The sequence below is a fragment of the Ixodes scapularis genome, unplaced genomic scaffold (genome assembly GCF_016920785.2).
Source record: "Ixodes scapularis isolate PalLabHiFi unplaced genomic scaffold, ASM1692078v2 PGA_scaffold10__122_contigs__length_95168666, whole genome shotgun sequence".
In the NCBI taxonomy this organism is placed as follows: Eukaryota; Metazoa; Arthropoda; class Arachnida; order Ixodida; family Ixodidae; genus Ixodes; species Ixodes scapularis.
In genome coordinates this window covers 18174919-18187653 of record NW_024609836.1, presented here as the reverse complement: position 1 = coordinate 18187653, position 12735 = coordinate 18174919, and the positions used below count along the sequence as shown (strand labels likewise).

Genomic DNA, 12735 nt, shown 5'->3' with positions numbered 1-12735 from the left:
TATTCATCCGGTCGACGCAAAACGTGCGAGACCTCCTCGCAATCGAAGTCTTAAATCTAGTAAGTCGGTGACACTTCAGCGTCTCAAAAAATAAGGTATACACCTGCCACGAATTACTACCGTTTGTACGCTTAATTTAGCGGACCCAAATGCGTATAATGCACGATGTGCTTGTCAGCGAGCGATGTTAAATTTGTAACCAATTCTTAGTAAAATTTTGATAGAACAAATTAATCAATTTTTTTTTAATTTACAGGGCATAAACGACAATTTAAGAATCTATGAAAATTTCTGCTTTTATTTCCAGCAGAAGTCGCGATCTGACAAACTTCTTTGCCACCTATTCGATGCGGGAGGAGCTAAGCGTCAGTTGGTGACGAGCATTTGCTCGTCAGCAACTGTCGAGTCACACTTGGATAGAAGCGTGGGTATCGGCACGCTCAATGTAGCTAAAACAGGTGTGCGACGCTTTGCAACGCAACTGTGCGCGCGTGCAGTTAAGAAAACAGTACGTCATTTACTCCGGTGAATGCGAAACCTTTTTCTACAACAACCTCCCCAGATTAAAAAAAAAGAAGCACGAGTCAAGGAGGTTGTGAGTAGCCCTAGTAGACGGACACTGCGCGAGCCGTAATGTGAAGCTCCAGACTAGAGTTTAAACATGTTAATATATATACATTTATATATAGAAGCAACTTGAAGGTGGTAATTCATTAGAAAGATCACTCACAAAAACGTCGAACGTTTCTTTAATAAATAAACCGCTCTGAATTGGCATAGATGCGAACTAACATAGTCAGCTCCGTGCTTTGACATAGAGCGTCGACTGCTCGCATCCTACCAGCTCCGCCGCAGCAGGGCGTCCGCGAGGTGGCGCCACCAAAACTATCCCTCCGCGAATAAACGCCGAAAAGAGGGAACAAAAACAAAGAGAAAAGAGGACAACACAACGACGTGTCAAGTATCATTATGATCGCTCACCAGCTAGCCTGCACCATTACCCTCATTTCAATTCGTCACGGCACTCATTGGCCACGAACGCGAATCCAAATATTCGTCCACGGATCGATTGTTGACGAGCGCATACGTCCGAGCGACAAAGTGCTCGCGTCGAATCCGTGAGCTGGGGCCCAGTGATTGATTGATTATTAAGTGTTTAATGGCGCAAAAAGCAATATAGGCCATGCTGCAACAAAGAAATGGTTAAAAGAGTCTTTAGCAAAGGGAAGGAATTCCTATGCAGAACATCTATTACTGGTGCAGGTTGTTGGTAGCCCGTTTTGTTAAGAAAATCTAAAGTGTGTTACCAAGAGGAACTGAAAGTTCATCTCCCAGCAAAAAGACTGGATGAAATGCAAGATTTCCGGAAAGTGAAAAGAAACTAGCTTGACGTTCTTGATCAAAGAATTCGCAGTGCCATAGAATGTGCAATATAGTTACCAATTCACCGCAATGCTCGCAGATTGGCGTGTCCTCACCACAAAGATGATGCCGATGGATTACACGTGAATGTCCAATTCTCAAACGACACATTAAAACTTCATGGTGACGGTCTCTATGGTGCAAATTCTCCCATACCCCCAAACGTGGTTTGACGACATTCAGCTCATTATCTATTTCTTCGTCCCAATCTAGCTGCCAGGCGTTATGAATTCCTTTTTTTGAGAACTGGTATTAAATCTTCTTGAGGCAGCCCGACGGGTGTTTTCGAAGTATCGTCAACAGAGGCTGTTAGCCTATCCGCCTTTTCAATACCTGAAATTCCCGCATAGCTCGGTACCTGAGCTAGGGCCGGCTGATGTGCTTCGGGGCTCTGGGTACCACGGATGTATCACAGTGAAAAGGCGGAGAGCTTTCGAAGGAAAGGAAGTACGAAAAAGCCCGCTATATTTTCAAATTTGCGTACCGCGAAGCAGGCTTTGACTGACTACACGATATGCGATGAGTAAAATCCCGATCTAAAATCTTTCATCCCGGCACAAACTTCATTCTACGCGGGGAATTTGAAACTCAAAACATCGCAACTCCGGATGGGTCGGCCGGCTTTGCCATGACGCCGACGTCTACGTGAAGCAGCGACACTCGAACGAGGGCGTACGTCGAGCTCTGAAAATCTCACTGTCCTCCGCATTTCCAGCTCAAAAAGATTCGGGGAATCGGCATACATTTGCACACATACATGGAGCTGTAGAAGGAAGATGGAAACAAGCCTCGAAAGAAAGAAAAAGTCCCACAAATTGATAAGCAAATATGGCGCTTCACGCGATCGCCGCGAGCAGCCTCTTGCCAAGTACGCGACAAAAATGTCGGCTCGTTTCTTCCTGTAACGCGGAGTACCTGCAGACGCCGCCCACGTTTAAAGCAGTCACGTGGTGGTACATGACTCAAGAAAAACAAACCTCATTTGTGCTGCCTTTTTTTGTTGTTGTTGTTTCGCCGATTTAATATGACTACTTCACAGTGAACGGGGCGACAGCACTGGCGTGTAAAAAAAAAAAAAAAAACACGTGAAAAGCGCGAGAGTAAAGAGAGCGAGAAAGAGACATGAGAACTCCTTGAGAATGCAGGGCGCCGGTGGCTGGACCATCTGGTGCCCTATCCTGAATGTCTACCGATCGAGGGCGAAACACTGGGAAGTGCGGGGAGAGAGAAAGGGCTCGATTCGTTGCGGTGCTTTATTGCCGACCAGCTCCGGTCCCAACAAGTTGGGTCATCCATCAGCGGCGCTTTTCCTCGAGCCTTAATCGAAAGAACAAACCCCCGAAATGGAGAGCGGATGCCCGACGACAAACGGCAGGGTCAGCGCAGGAGGAACAAGTGGAGCGGGCGATGCGGGGCACCGCGAGTCGCGCCCGGCCCTGCTGCTGGGCGCGGTCGCTGCAGGCTCCCCGCGGCTCTTTCTCCGAGCACCCACCGCCGACCCGCGGCTGTTCCTTACGCCGAGGAACAATATGAGAGACCCCCGCGTTCTCGGCGAGGCCCGGCCCGAATCGGCGCCGACGCCCAGACATCCATCGGCTTCGGTCCTTTTCATTGGGGAGCGAGAGAAATGTGGCCGCGCGTCGAATCGAAAGTTATTGCTGCGGCTTCTGCGTCCAGTGCCCGCCCCGGGAAGTGCGAGCTATGTCCCGCATCAGCCTAAAGTGGACCACACATCGGACACCCATCGGAGCCCAGAGACCACGCACGAAAAATCCCCAAACCTTCCGCTACCATCCAGTTGGACACAGCGACGCGCAAAGTAGGCTCCCAGCCATGGAGTGGCTCGTTCAATGTCGTTTTTTTTTTCTTTTTATACTTTCGAGTCTACATTAACCAGTTAATTGATCATGTGCACGACGCTACCTCGTACTTAGTAAGAGGATAAACAAAACAAGTGCAGCGCTTATGCATCGTAGAAAAAGCGTCCGAATAATGAACCAAATTGAGCATCTTTTCGGGGGCTCGAAGCCCTACTGACGTCTAAACCGAGTTGGTGACGACACCAACATGTGCGATCAAAGAGTGATTCCTGAGTAATATTTGGCGCAGTGCCCGTACGAGTCCCGAATGAGTCGAGCAATAAAAGGGGGGCCCACCCCGCGGGCAGAGCGTGGCAGCAGAGAAGGCCAAAGACATCCCGTCGGGGCACCGTCATCCATCAGGCGAGCCGGGGCAACACACCCGGCCGCGGGGGGAGGAGGAGGGGTTTGTGCAAATAAGCCACGGGCCCGCACGGCCGGCTGGAACGGGCTTCCCTCTCCGCCGAGGGGCCCCGACCCTGAAAACAAACGAGTGGCGTCTCGCCGCCAGGCCAGCTGCTGCTTTCGCGGCACCGGAAAGCGCGCTTCTCCACCCATACACGCGGGTCTTCCTCGTTCGTGAAAACCACGCCCCGGACGGACACTTACTCTCCACAAAACATACGGTCTCACCTACCACGCCTGGGAACAATACGGCCAGCAAGTGCTCCACAATGCGTCTTTGGAGCGTCGGAGGGAAGCACAGAGAACGCGCCACGAGGTGGCCCAAAACAAGCGCCGCCATTATAGTTGAGCAAGCACACATTTGGCGGGCAAACAAGAGGTGCGCAATGAGCGGACCAACTGAAAGAAAAACGGACAAAGATGGCCCAACGAAGCAAACAGCGGCGCATACGTAACGAGTGCCCAGCACTCGGAACATAGTACTTCGTTCGGTCGATTCGTGCCTGCTTATCGCATACAAAGAACACGATTATCGTGGCGTGTGCGTCCATTTATAGGGAGCTTTCGCAGACCGTTTTTCCACCTCTGACTACGCTCTCCGGAACGAAGACGCCACTACTGCACATGCGCAGCTCTAGCCTCGCATGCAGTGTCCCGGATCTCGTAGTAGGTGGAGGAGAACGTAGCGGGACAGCGGAAACGATATACAAAAAACTCCCTGCGCAATACGAGATATGACGAGTAAAATGCGAGTAAACGTCATACTGTCGCTATAAATTCCTGCCTTTTTTTTTTTTTTTTTGTCGATCTAAGTATTACATGAGAATCGGCTTTCATCCGTCGGACTTTTCTGGAAATAAGAAAATAAAAATAATGATAAAGTTGATTAACGCTTCAGTATCAATGCCATTCTACCCTGCCTCCCCGAAAAATTCGTGCGCGAGACTTAAAACGGGAAACCAGAACATTCTGATGATTCTCTATTTATTGTGCAGCTTGCGAAGGAAGGGCTGTTTCTGCGCTGCTCAGCTGCGGACTACGTCGAAACGCGATAGCATTTCGAAACAAGTGCTATCCCATTGAACAATCCGCGGAACTGCCAATGCCGGTACGCGGAAACACGTGCCGCAACCAAGGACGACATCCCGCAGCCCCGCCAAGAAACACACGGGCGCAACCGTGCAGGTGCGCTAACCAGGATACCGCATCATCGCGCGCTAGTGCCGCGGCAAGAGGTGCAGGTTGCATAACGGCCGTTCTAAAAGGATACTTGGCTCTAACCGCCCACAAAGGGGCAGTTAGAGAGTATCCATTATGCGGAAACGTCATCCGCACAACCGTGGTCGCTGCTTATATGGCAATGCATGAACAGCACAATGACTTTTCAGAAAGCAGAGCAAGCTTGCCACCAGGTCGAGAGTCCCTATAGGAAGTACAACTGCCAGGTTTCAAGTGGCTGCAGGTTCAGGCTCTGGAGATGAAGCGAAGGCTTCCGCCGACAGGATACTCTACGAGGGGCATTCAACTTCTGACGTCTCCAAATTTGATAAGAAAAAACGATGTATACGCTGTGTATGCGACACGGCCGCAAGGTTTAGCAATGACAAAGTCTACGTGCCGAACCTCGTGAGATTAAACGCAACTATCGAATCTATCATATTTTGATATAACGCAATTAATGGAATGAAACAAGTATGACATAGAGTACATTTATTTATATAACCACGATGTAAACTTACGCTACTTAACGATGCACAAGCAACCGAACGAAACAAACGTCAAGACACAACGCGACCGTATTCAATTAGAAGTGAGATAGGCAACTGAAAGAAGTGGAGATCAAAACGTTATTATATTCTATCTTCGGAGACGAAACTCATCGATGGGCACACGGGATAAGAAGAAATATATCGCAGCGTTTCAGCGCTACGATTTAGACCCCCGGATCGGCTATCCAGGGATCTAAACCCCGAGAGAGAGCCAGCGAAGGATCTCGTTGCCGATCCAAGCTTCCTAACAGCCTCCTTTCTCCCAACAGTAGCGCGCTAATCCTCCGACTTGGGAAACAAAAGCCTTCCGGGCGAGTGAGCTGTGCCGTTCGGCCTCCCATCTTCCAGATCGCGGCCAATTTATCGGTCCAGCGCCGCGACGGAAGTCCTCCGCGCTCTTGTCAGTCGCGCGGCGAGCAACGCCGCGCAACAAGGCGCAAAATCTCACAAGAACGTGACTTCTCGGCTCTTCAACGAGTGAATTCACGCGTGATGGAACTCGCAATACACGCGGAAGGCTGAGGCGGCGCGTGTCTGTTTGTTCCCACCCGCTCCTCCGACTTGCTTTTGCTCAGGCTTGCCCACGGACCCTCGAAGGAGAATGCAGAGATGCACACGCCCCCTACATCTACGTCGAGGTACTCGCAAGAAAATGGAGAGTTCAACGAGCCCGACAGATACTGGCATCGCGGGTCGCCCAAGTATAACAGGGCTCGGAAACTCTGGGCAGACGCGCGGACGCAGCTAGGACACGGCTTAGCGAAAGCGGAGATTACCAGCAGCGTAGACCATCACCGGCCTAGGCCGATGGAACGAGTAATGCAATCCGCTGTAGACGTTTCACGTGAAAGCGTGAGACGCAAAACTAATACGATTGAGAGAACGGTACATTTTAAAACAGGGCCAATGTTACGCGGACGGAGGAAAGGAGTGGACGGTGCAAGCGCTGACTACCCGATCACTTCTTTCAAGATGAACCCATAGCAGTTAACTTTCGAGACAACAGCATGCACAGCAGGTCTCCCACTGACTGGCGATGGTGCGACCCTATGGCGTTCGATGCCGCAATACGAGTACGATTGCATCGAGACTCAAACACGTCTGGCGATTTTGTCAGGCACGACCAAGGGACAACTCTTTCTTTCCCCCTTCGGGTGCATACACATTAAGCGCACCTAACACGCGGTTCCGAATTTAGAGAGTTCAAAAGGAATACGCCCCAATGACACGATCAAAATGTACATTCAGCTAAGGAATCTTCATGGTTGACGGCGAATCAGTTGGCGATCCTTCGCGCGTGGCATGTGTCCCAAGAGCACGAGCTGATTCGCCGATTGGCCCGCGTGAATGAAGGTCAGCCGCATCCATCCACTGGCCAATCGGGCTGCTGATAGATCAAATCGGTCAATAAAAAAAAAAAAAGCGTTTCCGCGCGATTACAGCATTCTTAAGCCTGGTTCAGACAGTTGCGTTTGACTGCGTTGCGGCTGCGAGAAACCAGGACATCCCTGCTGCTTCTATCGCGTGCCAAGATTACTCCTTGAACTGGATTCCACGTTTCATACGAAGCACAGATGTGCCGGTGATTCGCTTTCGGCTCTCGATCGCAACGCGGTCAAACGCACTGAAACGCAAGTGTCTGAACCGGTCTTTACAGTGACAGTCGTGCGGTTCAAAGAGACATCGTCAGGCAAGGACGGTCACTGAACACCCGCTTGTCCTGTCCCAGACGGGCCTTGTGGCACTGCGAGATTCGCGGAGAAAATCGCCACCTCTCGAAGCTGGCAGAGACTGTCCATCTGCGCTACCAAGCCGAACACAGCCGCGACTGGGGCGTTGGCTTCGTGGCTTCGTGTCGACTTCGAGGGACAGGATATTTGGGCGGACATTGAGGGAGAGCAGGAGAACGCCGAGCTCACGTTCGGATGATTAGTGGGTCGACCTAAAGCCCTTGTCTTCACTTCGACAAGCGCAGTGGCGACAAAGCTGGCTTTACGCCTCCCCACTCATCATACCAAGAGAGCTTAGCGTTCTCCTGCTCTCCCTCGGTTTCTGCCCGCATAGAAAGGAGGGAAAAAGGGGAAAGAAGGGCCCAGACCTAAGGCGTTTGTCGGAACGCGTCGCGAGATAACCGCTCCCAGGTCCCCCAGCTACGGTAGATGGCAGCTGCAGTCACGGGTCTCCAACGAATTCCCCGAGGGAATCCAGATTTAGAACACCTCGGCCGATATCGCGGGCTCAAAGAACAAGCGCACATCCGCGCAAAATGCAAAATGCAAAAAAAAAAAAAAAAAAAAAAAAGCCCAAGGGGGGAACGGCACACAGCCATTACCGACCATTCTGGTCGCGGCCCCGTCCCCAGAGCGCACGTGCGATGCACGTGCCAACGCTGCGGAACTCCGTCCGAGCTTTCCATCTTCCGTCCCAAGGTCTGTGGCTCGCGCGACATGGCGGCGCACCATATATCTCAGTCGCGTCAAGATCAGATATGACGGCACGCCGCCGGGAGGGCAGAGCCCCGTGGCCCCGATTCTCCGCGCATGGCGGAGCAGCCGTGATGGGGACTCCGTTGCCGCGCATCCCGTACCAGCCTTCCGCACTCGGCTCCAGCCTTAGCTGTTACGAGCTCTTACGCCCAGGCCACAACGGGATGATGCGCCCGTAGAAGCAGAGTGCCGTCTACACCCGGTACAATAGCGCGCTAGGCCAGAGAGGTCTCGTACGGATCGCGAGGACGACAATCAATGAGGTTTGCCGTCAAAAATTAATCGACTGCGAGGCGCAATTACAGTACCCTCGGGATATCCAAATGATAGCTTCGAAAGCTTTACAGAGTCCGACTCCCCATGCGCTTTTAAATGTGTTGATTTCCACCTTGGAAAAATACAGCTGTGGAAAAAAAGCTGCGCTTAACAGCTTGACGATTGTTGGCAACTAAGCAGCACTACGGTTCAAACCCCGGTGAACAGCGTAGCTCGAAGGAGAGTAAGTACAACGCCGCCATTCCACAAACCAAAATCGGTCCAGAGTCAAAACATATTTCGAGAAAAAAAAAAAAAAAAAAGAAGCCTCTTCGCCTCGCGTAACGAGCCTCGACCCCTCTGGGGAAGGGGCCGAGTTGCCAGCTCGTGCAGCGGCAAGCCGCCCACAGCGTGGGCAGGAGAGCGCATCGAGCAGTGCGGCGGGCACGAGAGTCTGCGGGTCCGTCGATTCCGTCGCGTCGTCCGCCCATCCCCGGCGCAGCATTACAAAGTCTGATATCCGGCCGACTGCGTTCAGCGCCGCTGCACATGACGAAAGGGTCGCTCCGTCGTCTGCCGAGGCGTCTGCTCGCTTTCGCGCCCCAAAGAAAGCGAGGACTACCCCTCACCCCCCAACTATCTTGGGCCGTTTATTTCGACGACGACTTGTAGCAGTCAACTAGAACCGGCGACTTTTTTATATACATTTATTTTATTTAGTATCTTTTTGCTCCGTTTATACCCCGACATTGGATTAAGAAAAAACAAAAAACATGACACCGAGGGGAAAAAAGAGTAAAGGAGGGAGAGAGAAAAAGAGGGGAAAAACGCATCGTCGGTGTCGAAATCGTCTACACTCGTTTTCAATTCAAGAACTGTAGTAAAAAAAAAGTCCGGGTCTTCGCGGAGCATTACAAATTCACCTCTTTATGCAGAAAATTAACATATATGTAGGAGCGTTTTAGGTATGTGTAGGAAATTAGCATACAAGTAGGTGCAGTTCAGGTATGTTATCAAGACGTACACATTTCAAACGCCAAAAGCATCGCTTGTTCCTCCGACAACCTGAACTTTGTACCACGGCTGAAATTTCCAACATAGATGGAAGCGGCATACGCTAGTCAAACTCACCTCAGCAAAATATTAGTTTTGAGCAGACACTGACGCTTTTCGAGCATAACATCTGTTAGTACATCACTTAAAAATGAAAAAAAAAAAAAAAAAAAAACACAGAAAACATTGCATCGTTTTATGAGTATATCTACGGTAATGATTGTGGGTTCCTCTTTGATACTGGAACGTGTTTTCTATTACCTTTTTTAATAATAATAAATAGGGAGCAAACAGAACACTGAGCTTTCTTTAAGAAATAAGACTCTGGTCAGAGGAGGTTCCATTTACAGTGGGTAGTAAAAAGAATGGTCGCAAAATGAATTATAGCGCAACACTTCAGTTGGGAAAACGCCTCTCCCCTGCCCCCTTTACGCTCGGTAGTTTATTTAGCCTGTAACTATATTTTTCTCTAAAAGGCCAGAAAAATTCAGCACATCCGCTAATGCGCCCCCACATTTGATTTTGGTTTGTGCAATTCATGACACTGGAGTCTCGAATTTGGTAGGTTCCAAAAAACTTGGGAAAGAGGGGGGGGGGGGGGGGGGCTTTCCCAAGTTTTTTGGAACCTACCAAACTCGAGACTTCAGTGTCATGAACTGCAAAAACAACCTCAAAAACTAAAAAAATAAAAAAAACAGTGATTAAAAAAAATCGCGTCAGAGGTGAATTTAGAGTATTTTCGTCCTGTGAATATGAATATCACAATCATTTGACCCAAACGTATCAATTTACGCGAGAAGAACAGAAAAACCAATCCGCGTTTGAGCCAGAGTTTCAACGGGGATTGGTTTCCAACCAGAGGTGGCTATTTTTCTTTCTCGGGGCGGCGCTTTTAAAATTAAAGATAAACCTACAATCAAGATCAAAGAGGGCCGACTCGCAATAATCCTGAGCATCATTTCAGTGCCTATCGCGCTTTCCCATGCCAGCCGCTGCTCTTAGCACTCCGGTGCAAAGCGGCGAAGCCCGACGCGTGCGCGTTGGTGAGGGGCGGCGAAGGTTGAAGCGAGCGGCGCAAACGCCAGACAGTAAGCGCACTGTAGTCACGGCACAAAGGCATATATATGGTGGACATGATAACCAAGTGATCTCATCAGGCATACAAGACCCTGTTTTTGTCTTACTACAGTAGCCGCCGTCCAACAGTTTCCAGAGTTTTCTCACGACTTTTAGTTCCTGTCAGCGACTGACACGGTTTGGAAATTCAGACGACGTCGGCGATCAGTCGGCTAGCTCAGCAGACGATCAAAACGCAGCCGACAATACGAGCCAATGGGACCAATCAAACAGCTTGAGCACTCGACACCTTCCTCTACGTGTTGTCTGATTGGCTAAATCAAGCGAGCACAGCGCATGTCCCATGGCTTGCGCTTTCAGTATGTCTGGTCGTGATTCTATCTGTTCGAGAATTGGACTGTGATCTGACCTAGGTGACACAATATGGTGAGTAGGGTCGCTGTGAAACACATATTTGCGCTAGTTTTATTTCCTCCTTCTCCGAATAACAAAATCGACGGATGTTAAAATATGTTAACTGTTTGCATTCTTTAAGCCTAGCTTGGCGAAGGTGTGGCGTGATACTTAGCGAAATAGGCCTTCTGGCGCAGCACTTCCATCACTGTCTCTGATTAACCGGATAAACTGAGTGAGATCCTGATCAGGGAAGTATGCACCATGATGATTGATCACCCAGGTGGTAGCGGAAATTGAATGAAATTCAACGTCCTAAGTTAATTCAACCAAGAAGAAATAATTATTGCTAGACATGCCAGGAAAGCAATGCAGATGTAACGGCCAAATGTGTCAGTAACTTTTATATTTCTAATCGAGAAAAAAAAAACACACACACACACACATCTCAATAAAACGGTGTGTATGTTTTCTTTTTTTCATCCTTGTACCGGGTTGTGAAGCACGGAAGTCATGCGTCAGGTTGCCTGCATTTCTACCTTTTCATCGTTGCAATGATCGCCGTTGCATCGACTGTCTTTTCTTAGATAGAGAATATAAAAGGTTCAAATGATTTTATTGCCTCAAACTTCCGTAAGGCCGAGAGCCTGAGGCAATCAAAAGGCTGAAGCCCGTTCAGGATATGCTCACCGAATCCTCGGCTATGGGTTAACAGGTGAAATGACACGAGGAAAAAAATATATACAGGGATGAGATATTTACAAATGCAATGAAAGGTTAGGCTACTGGTGATTACGCACGAGATCTTTGAATTTGTCAACACTAGGGGGCCTGGTGAGCAGTACAGTTTCCGTATGGGTATGAGCGGATAGATGGGTGCGTTTTGTCTCGGCAATTTAAAATTCCACAACGGGAACTGCGATCCCAGCTTATCACACTGAGCCTGCCTATTTTAGGATGCGCAAGTGGCGCCAAAGGTAAACATCATCATGATGCCTGTCCGCCATTATCATCATCGCATGAGCTCGCTCGTTCATTGGTTGGGGCTGCGAGAGCAGACGAAACATTTCGATCGGCTCAGGCCGCCGCCTTTGCACCTTGTACTACGCTCCACATGGTTTCTTGTTGCCGTTACGATTCACAGCGGCTAACAGTCATATTCACTTTCAGTCTAGGAGCAGGTGACACTTCTCTTCGTATGCGGATCACGGCGGGAACATACACCGAGAAAATAAAGGACGTGCCGTTATCATTCTGCGGGCTTTTTCGTTTTCCTCTCCCAACGGTCGCCGCGTTCCGTTGACCTTGGTGGAAAAGAAGCGAAAACGCTCAATGCCGAATTCCGCCGGCCGCATTCAGAATCCCGGGGGCAACGAAACACATGCGTGAGGAAGTGCAGCCCCCTCCTCACCTATCCACGACAAACAAAAGAAAAAGAGCTCCGAGGAAACAAATAACATGCACGCCTGTTAGGTAACAGAGAGCACAATTCGCGGGGCTTTCGGAGAGGGAAATAAGGACTACCGGCAGGCCCACACAAACAGCGTCCAACTTTTGATCGATGCTGCCTCTTTCTCGCGCAAAAGAGGCTCGCAGTTCTGCCGAGGAAATCCTGATGCGGTCGGCGGAACAGGAGTTAACACAGACCACCTGAAAAGCGCACGATTCTGTTTGGCTCGTCGGAGTAGGTCAACGCAGTTGGAAGCGCGCAAGAAACGACTCGAAAAAATAAGAAGCCGGCCCAATCCCAATCTGCAACGGTCGGGTCAGCGGCTAATTGTGTCGCCCGCCGGTCCTAAGTCAATCGCCGCACGCTGCGACTCGCATTTCCTCGGCAGTGATGAGATGTCGTCGAGCACTTCCTCACGGCGGTCCGTCACGCAACGGAATTAGCGTGCCAGAGCACTTGGTGCCCGCAATCGCCGGAGGTACGACTCGGAGTCACAGCAGAGCCCGGCTGGTCTACTGACCTTGACAAGGCGCACACAGCTCGAAAGAGTGACTCGATATCGAACG

At 50.0% G+C, this 12735-nt stretch overlaps 1 protein-coding gene across 1 annotated transcript in view; it reads right to left on the bottom strand.

The window, feature by feature from the left end:
• The window catches only part of LOC8042354, a 484035-nt gene that overhangs the window by 470839 nt on the left and 461 nt on the right, over positions 1–12735 (bottom strand). The gene's annotated exons all lie outside the window — the stretch shown is intronic.